Source organism: Sphaerodactylus townsendi, linkage group LG07, assembly GCF_021028975.2.
Source record: "Sphaerodactylus townsendi isolate TG3544 linkage group LG07, MPM_Stown_v2.3, whole genome shotgun sequence".
NCBI classification, from domain to species: Eukaryota; Metazoa; Chordata; class Lepidosauria; order Squamata; family Sphaerodactylidae; genus Sphaerodactylus; species Sphaerodactylus townsendi.
In genome coordinates, this window is record NC_059431.1 from 46,030,375 (window position 1) to 46,047,896 (window position 17,522).

General features: G+C 52.3%; 2 long non-coding RNA genes across 2 annotated transcripts in view; both read left to right on the top strand.

Annotated features, from left to right (window-relative positions):
- The first annotated feature begins 4,925 nt into the window (after positions 1-4,925).
- LOC125436593 overlaps positions 4,926-17,522 on the top strand; it is a 42,418-nt gene continuing 29,821 nt past the window's right edge. The window contains exon 1 of the long non-coding RNA XR_007245086.1: positions 4,926-5,249. This is a non-coding gene — a long non-coding RNA (uncharacterized LOC125436593). The remainder of the gene's footprint in view (positions 5,250-17,522) is intronic.
- Positions 9,315-13,984, top strand: LOC125436595. The gene is made up of 2 exons (XR_007245088.1): positions 9,315-10,037; positions 13,302-13,984. It is a non-coding gene; the product is annotated as an uncharacterized LOC125436595 (long non-coding RNA).

The following is a 17,522-nucleotide window of genomic DNA, read 5'->3' on the forward strand; positions in this document are numbered from 1 at the left end:
GCCATTCAGCCCCTGGGGAGGAAGTGCTGGAGAAAGTGAGAGGAGAAGGGGTGGGGGGTGTCTCAGAATTAAATGTATTAATTGCTATGTCATCCTTCTCCCGCCCTCCATTTTCCAGTTGATGGGTAATAATAATAAAAATTAACGAATCCCCTCCCCCCCCCCCCAAATCCTTCTCAGTAGTCAAGTTCAGGAACGCTGATTTACCATCTCGGTAGCAGCTTCGGTTCTGGCCTTCAAACGTTACTGATGGAGGCAGCTCAACTCCAGCATCTCGGGGTAGGGATTCCAACACTGCTTGCAGGGAATCCCGGGTCTTCTTGGCCAACCGAACCGAGTAAGTTACATCCTCACAGGACTTCATGGGCGAATGGATCAGGGGCAGAAGGAACCCCCCCCCCCTCTCAACTTACATATGTGGTGGCTTTTAAGATTATTTTTTAAAGCTAAGATTTCCTCAGGTGTTAATATCTCAGATCATGATTCTTGCCTTTCTTAAGAAACAGAGAAGTTCTTGGATGGAGCCTGAGTCTCTAGCTAGGGCAGGTTTCCCACAGAGGCCTTTGCGTCCCCGGGGTTACAGTAACCCAACTTTTTCCAGCAGTTTGCCAGCTCGCACCCCCCACACCCACCCCTGTAGCAAAGGTCCCCGGGAGAGCGAGGAAAGTGCGGAGCTACAATGAGCCCGGTGCCCCCTTCTCTCCAGCAGGCCTGGCCTCCTTCTATTCTCCTTCCACGCCCCAATTAAAAGCCTCTTCTAGTCAATCCAATTTTCTGAGCGGAGCGCCAAGACTTGTTTGTCTGGGGGTGACTGACTGGTGCCAATTGCTGGACCGCTAATAAACGGGATAACGGAAGGGGGAGGTGGCTTTTTACAATAAATGGATAGACGACTTTTGCAGTGTAAAAACGCTAGTGGAGGCGTCCCAGCCAAGTGAACGGGGACCCTCTCGGCACAGGGACAAGAGATCGGCCTGACATGGAGAACTTGGAATCATCTTGCTGGCGAGAGATCATGAGCGCTTTAGGCAGAAATGGGTTCCATTCAGATGAACGGGGAGAGGTTCGTGCCAAGCTGTTTAGGATCTAAGTAGGAAAGGATTCCTGGCCGGCCAAACAGCCCCTCGGGCACCCACTAGGGATGGCTCCGAGGTGTAGGAACTTCTTCTGAATTAAATTTTAAGGTGCCCCCCCTCCCCGGTGCCTAGAGCAGGGTCTCCAGGGCTGAACTGAAGAACCAAGGCAGCTTTTGCCGAGAGCTCGACCCCCTGCCTGCCTGCCTGCCTCTTTTTGGTATCGATCATTTGGTATGGATCATTCTCTTTCACTCAGTTTGTTTTTGTAAAAGGTTCGTGCCCTTTGAAAGTCCAAAACAGGCCACATGTGGGCTGAATGAGATCGAAGTGGTGGGAAAGTGTTGCAGAAAGGCCGGGAGGAAGTTCCCTCAAGGACCTACCCCGCCCACAGAGAGGGACCCTTTTGCTGCCACCCGGGCTGCAGGCAAGCAGGTCCCACAGATGAGCGGTTTGGAAGTCCGGTGCTGCACAGAGTTACAGGGGATGAGTTACTCTCTTCTATGGGCTTCCGGGAAACTCTGGCATCTTGACGAAAACCAGATAATCGAGACTGGGAGGGGGGCACTCGCCGCTCCCCCCACACCTTCGGTCGTGTCTGATAGTTGCTGTTCAGAGTGGGGGGGGGTCTTCCCTAAATGTCGCATTTTTCCAGACATCTACCCCCTCCCCTACCACCCTTGGTTGGGATCCTTTGCTTGCACCCATTTGAGTGTGATTTTCAAAAAGAAACATACGCACACATTCTGTGTTAGGGGAAAACTTTTTTACATTTTATTTTTAATGAGCAGTTTGATGGGTTTGGAGTGGGTTTCCGGGCAGAAAGGCCAGCGGCCAGCCCTCGTGACTGGCGACTGCTGGTGGAGAAGTTTACCTTTGTGCAAACTGCGCGGGGGGGGGGGCGTCGGAGGGAATGCGTGACTTGAGGCGACCTCCCTGCGGAGGGGGGAGGGTGAGAGAGGTGCGATCACAAGCGGGAAGCCATCAAAGGCTCATTTCCAGGGCTGGCCCAGGGATCCACGCCTCGCGGGGGCCATGGACTGGGGAGACCCTGCGAGTTTGTGCTACGAAATGAGTTAAAGAGCCATTTGCCTCTGTCGTGTCCCATTCATCAGGCCGCAAGTCGAGAGTCTCGAACATGGAACTATTTGTTTGCTTACACAACCAGCTGGGCGCAATTTCACGTCTGAGATATCTATCTGAAAGCGCCTCTCATTTATTATCCTTCCTTGTCAGCGAATCCGTTTTCAGAGTGGGGCGGTCGGTTTTTAAAAAAATGATCATTGAACAATCTTGGCTTAAATATTCTTCTGAAAGACTCTTCCGTCCCCGTCCCCCCCAATACACACACACAGTTCTTCTCCCACTCCCAAAGATGATTCTGCACAAAATAGGTGTAAAGCAAGGAGAAATTTACTGAGACCCCTGAAACTCCAAGTAAGGCAAATGTGACATCTCCCCCCCCCCCCATACACACACACAAACCCCATCCCAAATCCTCTTTGATGCTTGGAAGTTCCTTCGAGTAGCTGGATGAGGACCTCGCTTTAAACCGATCAACAGCCCTTGTTGATGGATCAGGGACTCCGATGGGAGTCCTAGGTGCGCTTAACTTGCAAATGAACCCCTTGGTGGCGCTTACTTAAGTACAAGTATGTCTAGGATTGGTCTGCTAGTGTAGTTAAGGGTCCCCCCCCCCTTTTTTTTTTTTCTTTTAAGAACACAAGAAAAGGATTGCACCAGCCGTTGTGGCTGGTTTATATGGGGCTAAATGAGCAGGAGTCGGGAGTCTTGCGGCTTCGTTGGCTTCGGTTTAGCTTGTGGCTCAAGGGAGGGCCAAGGAATCGCCGGCTAGAGTTTGTTTTTTCTGCTGGCGACCCAGCTCAATTCCTGCAAGGTGCCACCTGTAGAGGGGGGTGGGATGAGGTGCCCTGGTCTTGTTATCTGTGCATTCCTCCTCCGTGGTGGAATAATTGGATAGAAAAGCACGGTTCGGGTCTAGTGGAACAAATGGTAATCCGAGAGAGAGAGGAGAGGCTCAGCAGCACTGCACTTTAATGGTAGGCAGGATTACTCTGAAGTAAGCCTAATTGAATATCGTATACCTGCTCCAAGACAGCATCATAAACTGACGCTTTAAGCAAAGATGCCCCTTTTCATGGCTGTGAGTCGCAGTCATGCAGGGCGGCGGGGGGGGGGGGGAGTTGATTGGTAAGCATTTCACTCCCACCCCGTCGGCAGCCCATGTGGTTTCCATTAGAAACACAAGGCCGTAATACGGAAAGGAGCAAATGGGTCTATAAATACAATTGCTAGGAAAGAAGGCAATTAACGGAGAGGGGGGGGTCACTGGATATCCCCCGTTTTGCCAAGAAGGCTCAGGCTGGGCTGACAAGGGCCTCCCTGGAGGGAACAGCAAGCGGGGCTGTGGAGCAAGGCCGGTCCGCCTCCCCCGGCTGCAGAGGCCCGGGTTGGACTGCGAGGCCTGTGTCCCGCTGCAAACTTTGGAGGAGGAGGAAGCGGCCTGGAGAGGAGGGCCCGAGACAACTCCTGGGAGGCGGAGGGGCGCGGGGTGGGGGGCGCTGCGGGCCGTCCCGTCGTCTTGATTTAGGGAGGTGTTTGCTGTATGTAGCGTTTAAGGCTGATCATATCTCATATCGGCCCGGCCGTGGGGTCAGCTATCGATCTCGCTGCTTAAGACAGGCCGGCGGGGAGATGCATGTCGGAAAGAGAGAGAGAAGCTGGGAACATCCCGACGCCTCGCCAAGAGCCAGAGCCACGGTTCCCCCGAAGGCCCCGGCGGGCGCCCTCCCGTCCAGCCGCCTGCTGGATACCTGCTGCCGCCCAGCTGATGCCCTGAAACCCGATTCACAGAAGCCCTCCAGGCGATTTCCCAATCCGGGGACGGGGGTGAGGGGAGAGAACCAAAGGGCTTATATGTCCAACCACTGGAGTCTCACCAGGCCGTCGATCAGCCTTCAGGAGTCCTTACAGGGCCACAAAGGAAAACTGGTGTGGGGGCGGGGGGGAGAGAGAGAAGACCCTCCCCTCCAGCCCTTCGGCCATAGCTGCTTAGCATTCCCCGCTTGGCCCCGCGACCTGCCTGACAACTAACAGAGATATCCAGCTCACCACTAGGCCTCCCCTCCTTTTGTCCTGCCACGTCTGAGGAGGAACCGGCTTCTGGACAGGCCCTGCGCATCCCCCGGGTCCGGGTTTGGAGGGAGATTCCGCCCGCTCTGATTCCCGCTCGGAGAGGCTCCAGTTTTGGGGGGAAGCGCTTGCTCCTGATCCAGACCTGCCTGGGCGAAGGGGAGGCCGGAGAGCCACTCGCTTTCTGGGGTAGTTTGGTCTTTTTGTCCTCTGCTGGTTTTTCCTTTCAAAGTTGTTGTTCTCCCGTGTTGAACCGTTTGATCAGGAAGAACTGTTGGGTGTCAGCGGGCTCGACTTTAATTCCAAGACCACTTTCCATTAGCTCCAACTTATAAACTTACTGGGATGAAACGCACAAAGATTGGGACACACACACACACACACACACACACACACACAGATCCTTGAAACTCCTAAACTACTCCCACAAAACGGGTCATTTTCTTCTGGCAGCAAAGCGTACAAATTAGCCCCCGTTGACAGATGTTTGTCACTTAGTAACTTCTCTCCCAGCCACCCCCCCTTCTCTTCTCCTCTCCCCATAAGCCCTTCATTGGGGGCTTGCTTTGTTGTTGTTTAAAATATGCAGGCCTCTCACGAATGCCAGTCACGAGTCCAAACTTGGTGTCCAACCTCCCTTATGCAATGACCCTTTTATAAGGATCCCGATATGTCTCAATCTGCACTCCCACTCCCAGGCCAGCCTTCGGGGGCGCGGCTCCCTGCTCCCAAAGAACTCGGCCGCAACGCCCGGCCACCTAAGGCCCCCCCCCCCCCCCCGCCTCGTCTGGGGATAAAATATAGCAAGAGGCAGGCAGGCAGCCGGCAGAAGAGAAGGCCGCCTGCGAAGGGAGGGGGCGAGCAAGAGACAGACGGCGGAAGGGGGCTAATTGAACGTCTTGGCTGCTGGTCCAAGGCCTGTGGCGACCAAGCAGGTCCCGCCAGCCAGGGCGGAGTGTCTGGGCACGGCACAGAGACCCGAAGGAAGGCGAACAGGCCGCTCCCACGAGGCCAGCTCCCAAAGTAAGTAACTGCTGCGTGTCCAGCCGTGATCATTGCGGGTGGGGGACCACATACTGCACACTCCCACTCCACTCCCCCCACTGCTGGCACCCCCGATGGCAAAGGATGTGGAGCTGGGCGGGGGCGGGGATGTGAGCAAGAGTGCGGGCCAGGTGGGAAGGCGAATCTCACCCCAGCCCCAGGCGACCTCCTGAGAGAAGTCGAGGGCCGAGGAGGCGCTGGGATGGCAGGTTGCGGGAAGCCGGAGCCGGAGCCGGCCTGTCGCAGAGGCGGGGGGGGGGGGGGGGGGAGGGCGGAGATCCGATCTGAGCTCCAATTCAGGAGAGTGTAGGTGGCGGGGCTTCCAGGCGTCGCTGTCTGTCTGTGTCCGTCTGTTCAGGCCAGGGTTGGGGGGCGACTTGAGCTCGCTTGGCTCTTTAGCTGCTCGTGTTCGGAAGCTTACTTGGAGCGCGATTTTGGTACGCACAAAGCAACAAAGTGAGGCCGACTCCAGCGGCAGGGATCCCCTGGATCATCTCCACTAGATCATGCCAGGCGGGGGAGGGGGGGGGAAGCAAGTGAGAAGCGCCTCGCAAGACCCAAGTTTCGAGCAGACCCTTCTGCCTCTCCCCGCCCCCGCCCCCGCCCCCGCCCCCGCCCCTCCCATCTGAACTTCACAACTGCGGAGAGGCAGGCGGGCTCTTTCCCCCTCCCCTCCCCTCGCTCAGTTCCTCTCCTGCTTGTGACGTCAACTGCGAGTCGGCCTATCCAGGCAAAGGGGCGGGGCTTCCCCGCCCACTCTCTCCAGCCGGCTCCCAGAAGGGGGCTGCGCGGCAACCTGGAGATGCCCCGGCTGGTCGAGGCGACCCCTTGCTCAGCGGCGGGCCACGAGGTCCGCATCTCCCAGCCCGGGGCCCCCGCCGAGAGCCTCGGTTAGCGGCCATCCACGCGGTTGGCGGGTGAGGCGCTGCAGACATGGCTCGAGATGATGGCGCTGCCCCAGCCGGCCAGATCCTGCACTGAGGACTGGGGAAGGGGCTGTTACAGTCGCCTCAGTCCCATTTGGCCTCTGGGCTGATTCGCCTCCTTTCATGTAAATTAAAGTAAAGCAAGCCCTTCTCCCAGAGTTCATCGAGGCAGATATCGGCAGGCACACGCCCCCCCCTCCCCCTCCCCTAAATGCTCCTCCAAGGGAGTGATGGAGAATCCAGAGGATCTGGAAGTCTTTTTGTGATTGAAGGGCCCAGCCGGACTCCCTCCAGTCAAAAGGAGGGTTTAAAGTGGGAGGTGGTATCCTTCGGCAGTGGACCCAATCGCCGAACCCACCCACCTCCCACAAACACACACCTTCCCACTCCCCAGCTCGATTCCAGGGCCATTTACTCCTAAACCGAGATCAGGCCGACCGACCGCAGGCGGCTGCATAATCCGGGCATGTTTATTCATTCTATTTGATCAATCTCTGGGTGTCTGTTTATTAAACTTCCCCCAATGTTGCGTTTGTGCGGGTGTGTTTTCCTGATGGCAAACATTGCGGAACTATAAATATTACATACTGTTAATTGTTATGCCAGAGAAGGCTCCATTCCCCCCTTCTTCTTCTCTCTCCCGCCCTCCCATGTGTTCTCGTCCCCGTGTAACTCAGTGCGAACAAGAACCTTTCTCAAACATATTAGTTAATGGGGCGAAAAGAGAAGGGGGGAGGGGAGAGAGAAAACGCTGGGAATTCTTACACTTGATCACTTTGGAGGAAGGGGAGGCTGGCTGGAGACAGCATGGCAGAAAACATCCACCCCCGGGCAGTTAAAGAGGGCTGCTCCGAAGGGCACAGGGAAGCCTCCCAATATTTTTTTAAAGAGAGAGGGGGGGGGACCCTGAATCGTGTGATCTTGGTGTAGGGAGGACCACCAGCCACTACCAGATCTCACTCATTCTGTAACCTCGTTTCAGAGAGAAAATACACACACACACACACACACACACACACACACACACACACACACACACACACACACACACACACACTGGGGCAGGCCCTAAGGCTGAACAAATATCCTCACCAAATACTCCCCCCCCCCTTGGCTTCAGGTGTGATCTCTCTCCCACTAGAACATTCCCCTTCTCCTATTTCACAGCAATTCCCTAATTTATTGGATTTCGGTTGCTGTTACAAAATTCCCCCTCCCCAAATGTTTATTTTATTGCTGAAAGATGTACTTCAGTTGTACTGCGAAGACTATAATGCGCCCAGACTACTAGTCATTGAGCACCGAAGAGGATCGAGCTGGCTTCTTTCCAGCAGGGTTGGTCATAAAATAAGACTTGGGGAGCGAGCGAGAGAGAGAGAGAGAGAGAGAAGCGAGGAAAAATTAACATCTGCTTTTCTAAACTAAAATATGTCAAGGAGCTTTTTATATTATGATGATCATGAATGCTTTCCTCATTTGAAAAAGAAATATGTAGAGATAAACTGACATCCACATGTATCGCGTATTTATAATGGTGTTAGGATTTAAAGGTAGCTATTCATTGCATAAGCCATTTAGAACTGACGTTTTAAAAGCTACTTAACCTCAGACATCCTTGAATCTTAGCGAAGGATTCCAAACGATATTATTTAAAGAGGAATTTGCTGTAATTTAATTGCATATCAAGGCGAAACGAGGCGCGAGCCTTGCACCTTCTGCGGGGTTTAATAGCATTTTAACTGGCGTTTTATTTTCTCCCTGGCGCGGGTTCCGTTTGCAAAGGGCCACCAGAAAGCAGAGCCCGAGCTGGTGGCTGGCCTGGCCGCCTGGAGCGGGCGGAGCGGCCTCTCGAGTTTCCGAGTAAGCCGGTCAGGGGTAGGGGACTGGGGGGAGGGGAGATTTGATCCGTTGGGGCCCTTCACGATTTCTGCAACTGTCAGACTGGGGGCCTTGCCCCTCCTTTCTTTGATTGCAACTCCCACCCGCCCTAAATCTATCGGCAACTCGAAATGTTGGCCTCCCGGGGTCACTCAGCACAGCCTGATCGGATCCCTTCCTTTACCCAAATCCCTGGGATTTAGTCAAGTCACAAAGGAGGGTAGATTTGGACGGTACAGGAAAAGCTGCTTAAGTAACTGATGGATCGGGCTGCAGGCTTTTCTACTCTCCCCTTCTGCGCGCAAAGCAGAAAGCTGCCCTTGGCTGCTGGAGGGGGAACCAGGCCGAGCAGGCCCCACGCAGGGAGGAAAGGATCTGTTGCAGCCGCAGCCTGTTTCTCTGTCCACTGCAGTGAGACCAAACCTTAGTCTAAGGCCCTCGGAATAGATGGTCTGGCCAGAAGCTCATCAGGTGCAGGCGCCTGCAGCCCGTCCTGGGGGGTCCTGGAGGGCTGGTTTTCTAGCCACATCCGAGAGAAAGCCCACCACAGGGACCGGAGCCGCAAGACGTGCTTACATCTCTGAGTATTGGGGGGGGGGGGTTGCCTTGAATTGCTCCGTTGTCCCCATGTCTGGAGAGGACTCCCCTCTATGCCTCAATCCTCACTCTCTGCAGACAGGAGAGCAGGAGTCACTCCAATTCTGAGGTCTAGCTTCTGAGAACCTCTTAACTGGGCTCCCAGCCCTAACTCTTTTGGGCCTGGTACCAGCAGGAGAAGTGTCTGTGTGGATCAGATCCCCACCCGCAGAGAAGCCCAGAGCGAAAGCGCCCGCCTTTCACCCCCAGCTGCTTGCTGGCTGTTTGGGGCCGACAGCCTCCCAGGCCGCGTCAAGCGTCTGAGCGTCAGGAGAAAGCCGTGATCTTTGCTGGGTCCTGGGCCCCCGTTGGCTGGAGGTCTGCGTGGGGGGGAGGGGGAGAGCCAGAGGCCGCCCGCCTGCGAGGAGCGAGAGAGGTGAAAGCGAGGGCCCTCCCCTCTCTGAGTGACACGGCCCTATTCAAAGGGCAGCCAGAAAGAAATGCGCCTAATGTGACGAGGGGGGTGGGCAAGGGCTTGGCCCCTTTGGGGCAGGATCCTGGCTGCATTTTCAAGCCGTCCCTTGCCCATCAGAGGCGCGGAGATGGCCTTTCGGGATGCAGCCGCTCTCTTCCACAGGCACAGCAGGGCCAGCCGCTCCCCAGAGCAGCCTCCCAAATCCCCTTTGCGAGGGCCCTCGCGTCTCAGCCACTCTGGCCGGCTGGACAACAAGTGGGCCAGCCTGGCGGGGGGTCACCCTTCATGCCGGGGAGGGTGTCTTTGTCTCGGGCCTGTGAATTTAGGGGCGGGAAGAAAGGGTGTCTGGCGAGAAGCTCTCCTCGGCCTCCGCCCTGAGCATCTTCCCTTCTGCGTGGCAAAAGGAGAGTTTCCTCCTTGGCCGGACGGCGAAATGATTATGGGAGGCCACTGGGAGAACTGGGGTGGTGAGCCAGACCCTGGGCTATTCTCTGGCGGCTCCGCTCAAGAGCTCCTCCGTTGCCCCGACAATCGGCCCCGTTGCTTCCAAGGCGCCTGCTTTAACATAGCTGTGGCTCGCCTGTCCAGATCAGTCCACCACCACCACCACCACCCCCCGCCCGTGCTCTTCTCCCTCTCTTTCTCTGCCTCCCGCTTGGTCCCCTCACCCCACCCCGAAGAGACCCCGCGCCTCCTTCCCTGTGATAAGATGTTAAGAACTTTGTTTTTCAAGGGGCCGAGATGAAGCGCGGAGCCCGCAGATCAGGGCAAAGAAGCCCGTGGCCTTTTAATGAGAACTAAAGGCCGCCCAAACGTAGATGAAGCGCACCGGCAACGCGGCTTCAAAGTGCAGCCCAGTCCCCTGAGATCAGCCAGCCCCGAGCCTGGTAATTGGGGGTTTACTACGCGGAGGTAAGGAAGGCAGCAGCGTGATATGGGGCGGGGGAGGGGGAGGGGGGAGCATAGGGTTTATTTCGCTTGCCAGAGGAGCATTACAGACGCCTCAACCATCGGTTCTGCTTCACCACGGGTTGCCCCCTCTCCTGTTTGCAAAAAAAGCTTCCGAATGGATTAAGCCGCCCCCGAACCCCCTTTCGAAAAATCATGGGGATTTTGGAGGAATCCTGGTCCTTGAGCCCCGTCCCAATAGCTGTGGGCCTGCGGGTTGCACTGAGATTTCTTCAGGCCACTTTTTGGGTGTCTTTTCCTGAGCACAGCGGCTCTGGCTGTCAGGGAAATTCTCTTCTACCTCTCCCCGCCCCACACACACACACGCACAAACCAGGTAACAAGAGCCATAAATTCGGGGGGTGGGGGGGCAGAGAAAGAAGACAGATTTCCTCATCGACGTGTAATAAAGTTAAAGGACACCGGTTTGTCAGAAAGGCGCTAAGTAGAAAATAAATCTTCGGGTCTGGGGAAACAAAACCGAGCGACGTTGGCGTGTGTGTAAATTTACTTTTAAACGCAATAAATCAATGCTCGTTTAAACAGCTGGGGAACCCCACGGAGGAGCGGGTTTCCTGGGTAGGGCAATGTGAAGGATGAGGCAGCCGGTGGAAGGAGCCACCCGAAGAGATCAGCTAGCCAGAGCCCCCCCCCCCCCACACACACACCTTCTTCAGTTTGTCAAGTGAACTTCAAAAACGGGAGAGGGTCCCCCTCCCCCCCAGCCCTTCTTCCCACGGATCCTACAGAACGAAACGTTCAGGCCGCCAAAAGAAGGGAGTGGTGGAGCCGAATCCTCCGTTTTCATTCAGTGAGGCAGGCTACCAAATCCGGCTCCTTGGGAGAACTGACCTGTAGTGATAACGAGAATGGAGAATTTCGCTCTTCATTCAAAACTGTGGGGCCAGGTCTTTTTCATTGACTGGGAAGCGCACCGCCGAAAGGATCGGGGAAAAGCTGGGACATCCAACGAAACCTTTCAGTACTGAATTTTAAAAATAAAAAAATTCCAAATACAGTCGGCCAGTTGAGGGAGGGAGGGGGACCCCGGAAGGGGGGCGGACCCCTAGCACAATAACAATAATTTTTGAAGGGCAGCTTCGTCCCAGGGAGATGTTTTGAAGCCCAAAGCCCCCAAAACGGCGTGACAAGAGCGATCCCTGACATTTGGGCTGCCTGAAACTGTGCAATGAACGTTTGCAGGCAGGTGCCCATAAAGACCTCTGGGGCAAAGGAGCAGGTTGTTTGTCTGGGTCTTTTTTTTAACCAAACACACGGGGGAAGATTTTGATGAAGCCTTTATGATGTTTCCTCTTCATTACGGAACCTTCAAGGCGCTCGCGGAATGGTTACTGTTCCTTTCCAGCAAAATCATTTGGTGTCTGTTTAATTTTGCAGAACTAATGTAAACATCGCTTTCAAAAACTCAGAGCTGGTTTATTTGGTTTCCTTCTCTCCCTGCCTCCCTCCTTTTCTTTCCTTCTGGCTTGATATCCTGAAAGTTAGAAAAACAAAAGATGACTAATCAAAGAGCAAGGAAGGTGGAATATACCCTTGCCTTTGTTTTGCAGTCCTATGAAAGACAAGAAAATACATATTGGAGGGGATTGTTTTCCTTGAACGACAAAGCCATTTGAAATCCAAGTTTGATCAAAGAGGCTACTCCTGTTTCAGGGGAGCGTTTACACTCCCGTATTCGGTGATATCAGCAAATCGCTTTGTCTAGTGGGGTGGGAGATCCAGGGCTACAGCTGAAGGACGGGATGTCCTTTCTCTATTGCCCAGGATGACTTCCCCCTCCCCCCACCCTGCTTTAAAGATGCTGGGTGGAGATAAAGAGCGCTGAAGGTTACTGCATGCCAGCCAGGTGGATGTACCTGTCCTGAGCGTATAAATACCGGAGAGTGCTCGAATCTTGCCTTGGTTAAGGAAGAGTTGGAGAGTCTAATAAGCAGAAGAGCAAACAAGGGAGGGGGAAAGGAGAGCTGTTCCTCCAGAAGCAGACAGGGGAAGGGGACAGACTTCCCAACACTTGACTGGGTGTGGGTTGTCTGCTGCTGGGGGGGAAGAGCGCTCAGTCCAGGTGAAACTGACGCGGGAGTGTAAGTTTCCTACTTCGGCTCTGTCTCTCCCTCTTCGGCTTTCTCTCTGACTGCCCGAAGGGGCCTCTCTGACTTCTTGCCTTTGATTCTCGATTTGTTTGCTAGATGGCGCTGTCTCTTTCAAGACATCCCGGTTCAGAACTGAAACGGCCCTTTTCTCATCCCCCTCCCTTCCAGCCACCGCCACAGAAATCAGATTTTTGCTCTCTTCTTTCTGGAGGGAAAAAAATGCATCGTGGTCCCAGCCAAGAAGTGCTAATAAAATAATATGAAGAATTACCCAGAGCCTATAAATATCCCGATGAAAATAAAAGGCAGCTCAGCCGCAAAATATGAACCGTGCCATCTACTCCGACAATTCCTGTTGTAATCATGTTGTAATCTACTTAATGTTGGGATTTTTTTTGTTTGGTTTGTGTGGGAAGGGAGGTGCTTGATGGCCAACTAGGCCAAAATGTAGTTAATTTGTGTTCGCAAGATTCAACAAAAATTGGGGATGCGAGACAAGTTTGCAACTGAATGAATGCAGCATAAATTGAAGCTTCCTCCCCCCGTCACGTATGGATCAAAACAGTTCCGAGAGATTTAAACTTTTAAAAAGTCATAAAAATCCAAGACAGGTCTTATCTTTTATAGAATTTTGAAGCTGGGGGTGGGGGTGGGGCTCTATTCATTAGTTCCTAAATTTTAGCATTACTCTGTAGGAATTACCCTCTGGGCTCTATAAGTGTATTCAGTTAATTCAGAAGACCGTTTGGGAGTTTAAAAGACTCAGCCGTTTATATTGATTGTATGACTTGGCATTCATTCCATGGCAAATCTCTGTCCATAAAAGAACTCTGAAAGTTTTATTAACACAATCAAGTCCGACAATATTGTCCTTATCATGCTTATAGAAATACTGATAACTTATATTTATAATTTTTAAAAGAACAGATGAGTTGTGGAATCTTGCTAAATGGAATTTGTAGGCGCAATTTGCTGCATTTTCCATTCTGACTCGTTTGCCCCAAAATTTACGATCTTCCTTATCAGTAGCTCAAGGGGGGAAATGGGTTGGTTTGGTGTGACTGGTAACATTTGATAAATTACATGGCTATTATTTCATTTTCCCCCTTTTATGTAGAGCTTTTGTACAACCTCGAAGTGTTAGGCTGTAACTAGGAGGCGCTGAAAACCCAAGGCGGAAAATTTACAACTTGATCAGCTCCAAACCGCACGCGCGCGCACACACAAAAATGTGCTACTGTTGCAGCCAGATGTTCCGGATTAAGTTCAGAAATGCTTCTTGTGTAGCGGACTTGAAAGCTGATAATGAGAAACTGAAATGCTGCAGAATTTGGCTCTTGGGTTGCGGTTCCAGTGTCACCTACAGGGAGAGTTCCCTCTTCCGCAGAGGGACCCTCCGCTGCCTCGCCTTGCCTTATCTCCTCTTGGCTGGAGTACCTACCCTGCCTTGGCTTTGATTCGCCTCACACACACGCTCAGCCATTCAAATCGCCCAGGGATCTGTTTCATTAGCAGCAGGCAGGTGAGAGCTATTCGGAAGAGCAGTGCTTGAAAAACTGACGAATCTCTTCCTCCTTTGGCAGGGCAAAACTGCCCTAGAAAAAGTGCCGAGCTGGTCTACTGAATCTTCGAGGGCACCGTCCGCCCCCTTCTTCCCCCACCACGGTACTTTGAGTAGCACAGTTATCAGACCAGTGGAGCATATCAGAAATATTTCGGGGAGTCCCAAATCAAGATCAGTATTACTGTGCAAGGAATCAAAATGATCAAGATTAATAAAATGCGGAGAGTGTCACTTTATATATTTTGGAGTTCTGCTTTTTCAAAGTTCACTTCCATGGGGAGGGGGGGGGAGAGAAATGGAGGCAGAAGCTCTCGTAGAAAATAAGAGCTACAGCATTTTGACAAGGAAATAGATTTGTCACATCATGTATATGAGTGGATGGATGGACAGATAGATGATGCCTACTCTGGGGCAGAAATATGACCGGAGCAGAAGTAAACAGCAGCATTTCAGGTCAGCCCCGGGGTTCCCGAATCCTGCCTAAAACTGACCATTCTTGACAATGTTTGATTTAAAAAAAAATGAACTGGAGGACTATCATAAGGATTCTGCAACTTTCTGCCAGAATATTACTTGCAAACCTGATTATTTGCCCCTATAAATGCCCCACGGGCATTTGGACATTTATGGGCACCTACTGATCCCCAGAAAACTCTGCTGAGGAGTCTTTTTATATCCCTATGATGTACACGAAACAATTCCGTTTAACTAGATAGCCCAGGTACTGTTCGCGTTGACAAATGGCCAAAAGACAAGAAAAGTAATTTCGAACGACTTTGAGGGGTTAGAGGAGGTAAGAGAGGGAGAAAGAGAGGGAAGAGGTTTTTCAGCTCCTGACAGGAACAAGAGAAAAAGAACATAATCACACTGACACCCAAAAGCCGATGTGGGGGGATAATTGAGAAAGAATTCATTGAGAAATATCATTCCCCCTGCCTTGCAGTCTTGTTTTCTTAGACTGCAATATTTTGTGTATGACCCCTATTAAAACCAATTTTAACACTACTCCTCATAAATGCATAGGAAAAACTGTGACCCATAAACAGAAGCAAAACCACGGGCAGAAAGAGGAATGCGTACCAACTGAGGCATTAAGATTTAGTGTCAAATTGGAAGCAAGGAATTATTTGTAAAGCCGGCGGGGCAAACGCTTTAGGAAACCCGAATGTGATCAAAGAAAGGAACAAATATTTCATTTCCCAGTAAGCAGACATCCTAACGACACCCCCCTTAGCGTCTTGCTTCTCAATATGCAAACATCTAACTGCATCTTGGCCCATTTGTTCACTTTAAAATCGCAAACTAAGGGAGAGACAAAATTGCTTTCGTGTTTCCTTTGCCCATCACAACAATGCCAATTACAATCGTGAATCAACTCGAATCAGACTATAAAGGCGCTGTGTTGGGAAAAGTTCTGCAAAAGGGAATTCCAAAGTTCTGCCGATTCAACAGGTTGTCGAATTAAAAGTTCAGTGGCGTGGATTCGACTTTGAGGGTGCCGCTCACATCAACGAAAGCGACTCCCGCCCTTGCCCCGCCGGCTGTTGGTTGGTTTGGAGGAAAGGGGTCCCTTCCCTTAGGTGTTTTTGGGAGAGCCGCGAAAGATCAAGAGGAGAGGGTCCGGGCGATCCCTCAGTGTCTGTTTTGCTTCCTCATGTGAGAAACGGGGGCGGGGGAAAGAGAAACTCTGCCGACAGGTGGGAGGAGAAGGAAATAATTCATCTCGGCACTGGAACTGCCGGTATAAGACGGGAGACTGGCCTGTTTCTCCTTTATAACTTGCCCGGTAAACGGCTGCAAGAAACCGCATAATTTTGATCTTGTAAAGGAGCCCTTTCATAAGCAAGTCTCGTCTGAAAGATTAGGCAGGCAGATAAAAAGGACATCTTTGCAGACAAAGCCGCGAAACGCACACCTAAAGAACCGCTTCGTGGAGCTCGATCTGATGTCTTTGTGACCGGGGTGGTCCTGGGGAGAGACTGGCTCTTCTAAAGCCCCAAACGCCCTTCTGAGCAGTTACTTTTCTAGCTTAGAAGTTTGGAGGTCTGCAACTTTTGTTAGTTGTTGTTCAATTGGGGGCGGGGGTTAAACTGAAAACCCCGAATATTTTAAACTCCCCCAGCAGCTCCTTGATCACTTTCACACTTTGGATTTGATCAGAGAAGTGAATGTAAAGGCTCCTGATCACGGGCGCGCCAAAGGCTGAGAGCGCCGCGTTCTTAATGAGCAACCAGCACCGCGTTGGATTCTAACAGGGAACACGTAAATAGCTTGACTTTACAAGCTGTAAGGCTCCAGGTTGTTTGCTAAAACGACAGAGATGTGATCAAAGAGAAAGAAAAGAGACAATCAACTCCCCTCCCCCGCCGCCGCCGCCCAATGCATAACCTAACAGAAGAAGAAGAAGAAAATGAGCAGGGTTTAAAGTCCCCGTCGATCTCAGCAGGTGGTGCGACTGCAGGGGCGAGGTAAAGTTGTGGGGCAGAGGCAGAGAATCTCCGACCTTTGAGCAGGGGGTGACGGACAAGGGGGGAGTGAGGCAGGCAGGGCTGTCAAGTGAGTTGCTGTCAGACACTTCAGCTCTTAGGTGGGGCCGTGGCTCTGGGGTGCCTCTCTGGGGGCTGCAATTAACCAGCTGTCTGGGAGTAAGATTGCGCAGAGTGGACGCGCATCAGAGAAGAAGTAAGGATAGACTTTGCTGCAGGTCAGGATAATCTTGGCTCGCCTAGTGTAGCCTCTGTGCAAGGCGAACCAGGATCGGCTCAAGAAGGTTGGAGGGGGGGACAACATGCACGCCCGCACGCACACGCTCCATGTGCACAGCAAATGAGACCAAACCAGTCAGGAAGCCACGAGTGGGCACTTTTGGAATCGTGGCAAAAGAAATGGAGGCGGGGGTGATGGCGGCTTAGTAAGTAAGTGAAAAAGAAATAGGAACGGCAAAATGCCAGTGGATCAAGCCGGAAGAGTACATCGGGTGGGTCGCCGGAGAAGGAGGAAAGAGGAAGGAACTTGCAGCTCCTCCACGGTGCTAGGGGGAGGGAAGTCAACCGTGGGCTCCCGGATCAGTTTCCCCCGGGAGTGGGATCTTGTGGCGTGGGCGAGGCAAGAGGCGCATCGGGGGCCGAGAGTGAGCGCAGAACTAGGCGCTGTCCATGGTGCTACCGGGAGTGGCTGGAGCAGCTCCAGCTCTGCTTCGCTTTCCGGGGAAATCGGCTGTCCCAGCTTCAGTTTGTCTGTCAAAACTTGTTGCGACCCCCGCAACAAAGCAAAGAGCCACTAACCCCCCCCCCTTGCTCAGTCGTCCTGATGTTTCTGTTTTCTAAATTCTTTGTAAGAAGCTAACTTTGGTGAAGGAAAGTGAGGAGAAAAGAATAACTTCCCGCTCTAACTGGAACAGGTGAAAAGAAAGTTGAAAGACTGCGTCGATAACGTCAGATTTACTTGCAAATTTCACACTTTTTACCCTCACGGTTTTATGGGCGGTTAACAAAAGGAAACCTACAATCTGATCTGTTAGCAACCAGATATTTAAGGACATGAAACCGTAGATAGAGTATTCCTCCGGGATAGGCAAGCTTGCAAAGCATTGGAGGGACCTGAAGCCAGTTGCTATACTCATATGAGGACGGGTGGCACAACTTTAAAATGTCTTTGGCGATCCGCAAATTACGTTTTCAGCTGAATGAGAGCATGATCAATGACCAGTGATTACATTATTATTTCTCACTTAGTTCCTCTTATTCTATTTGAAGCTCCCTGGAAATTGTTGCT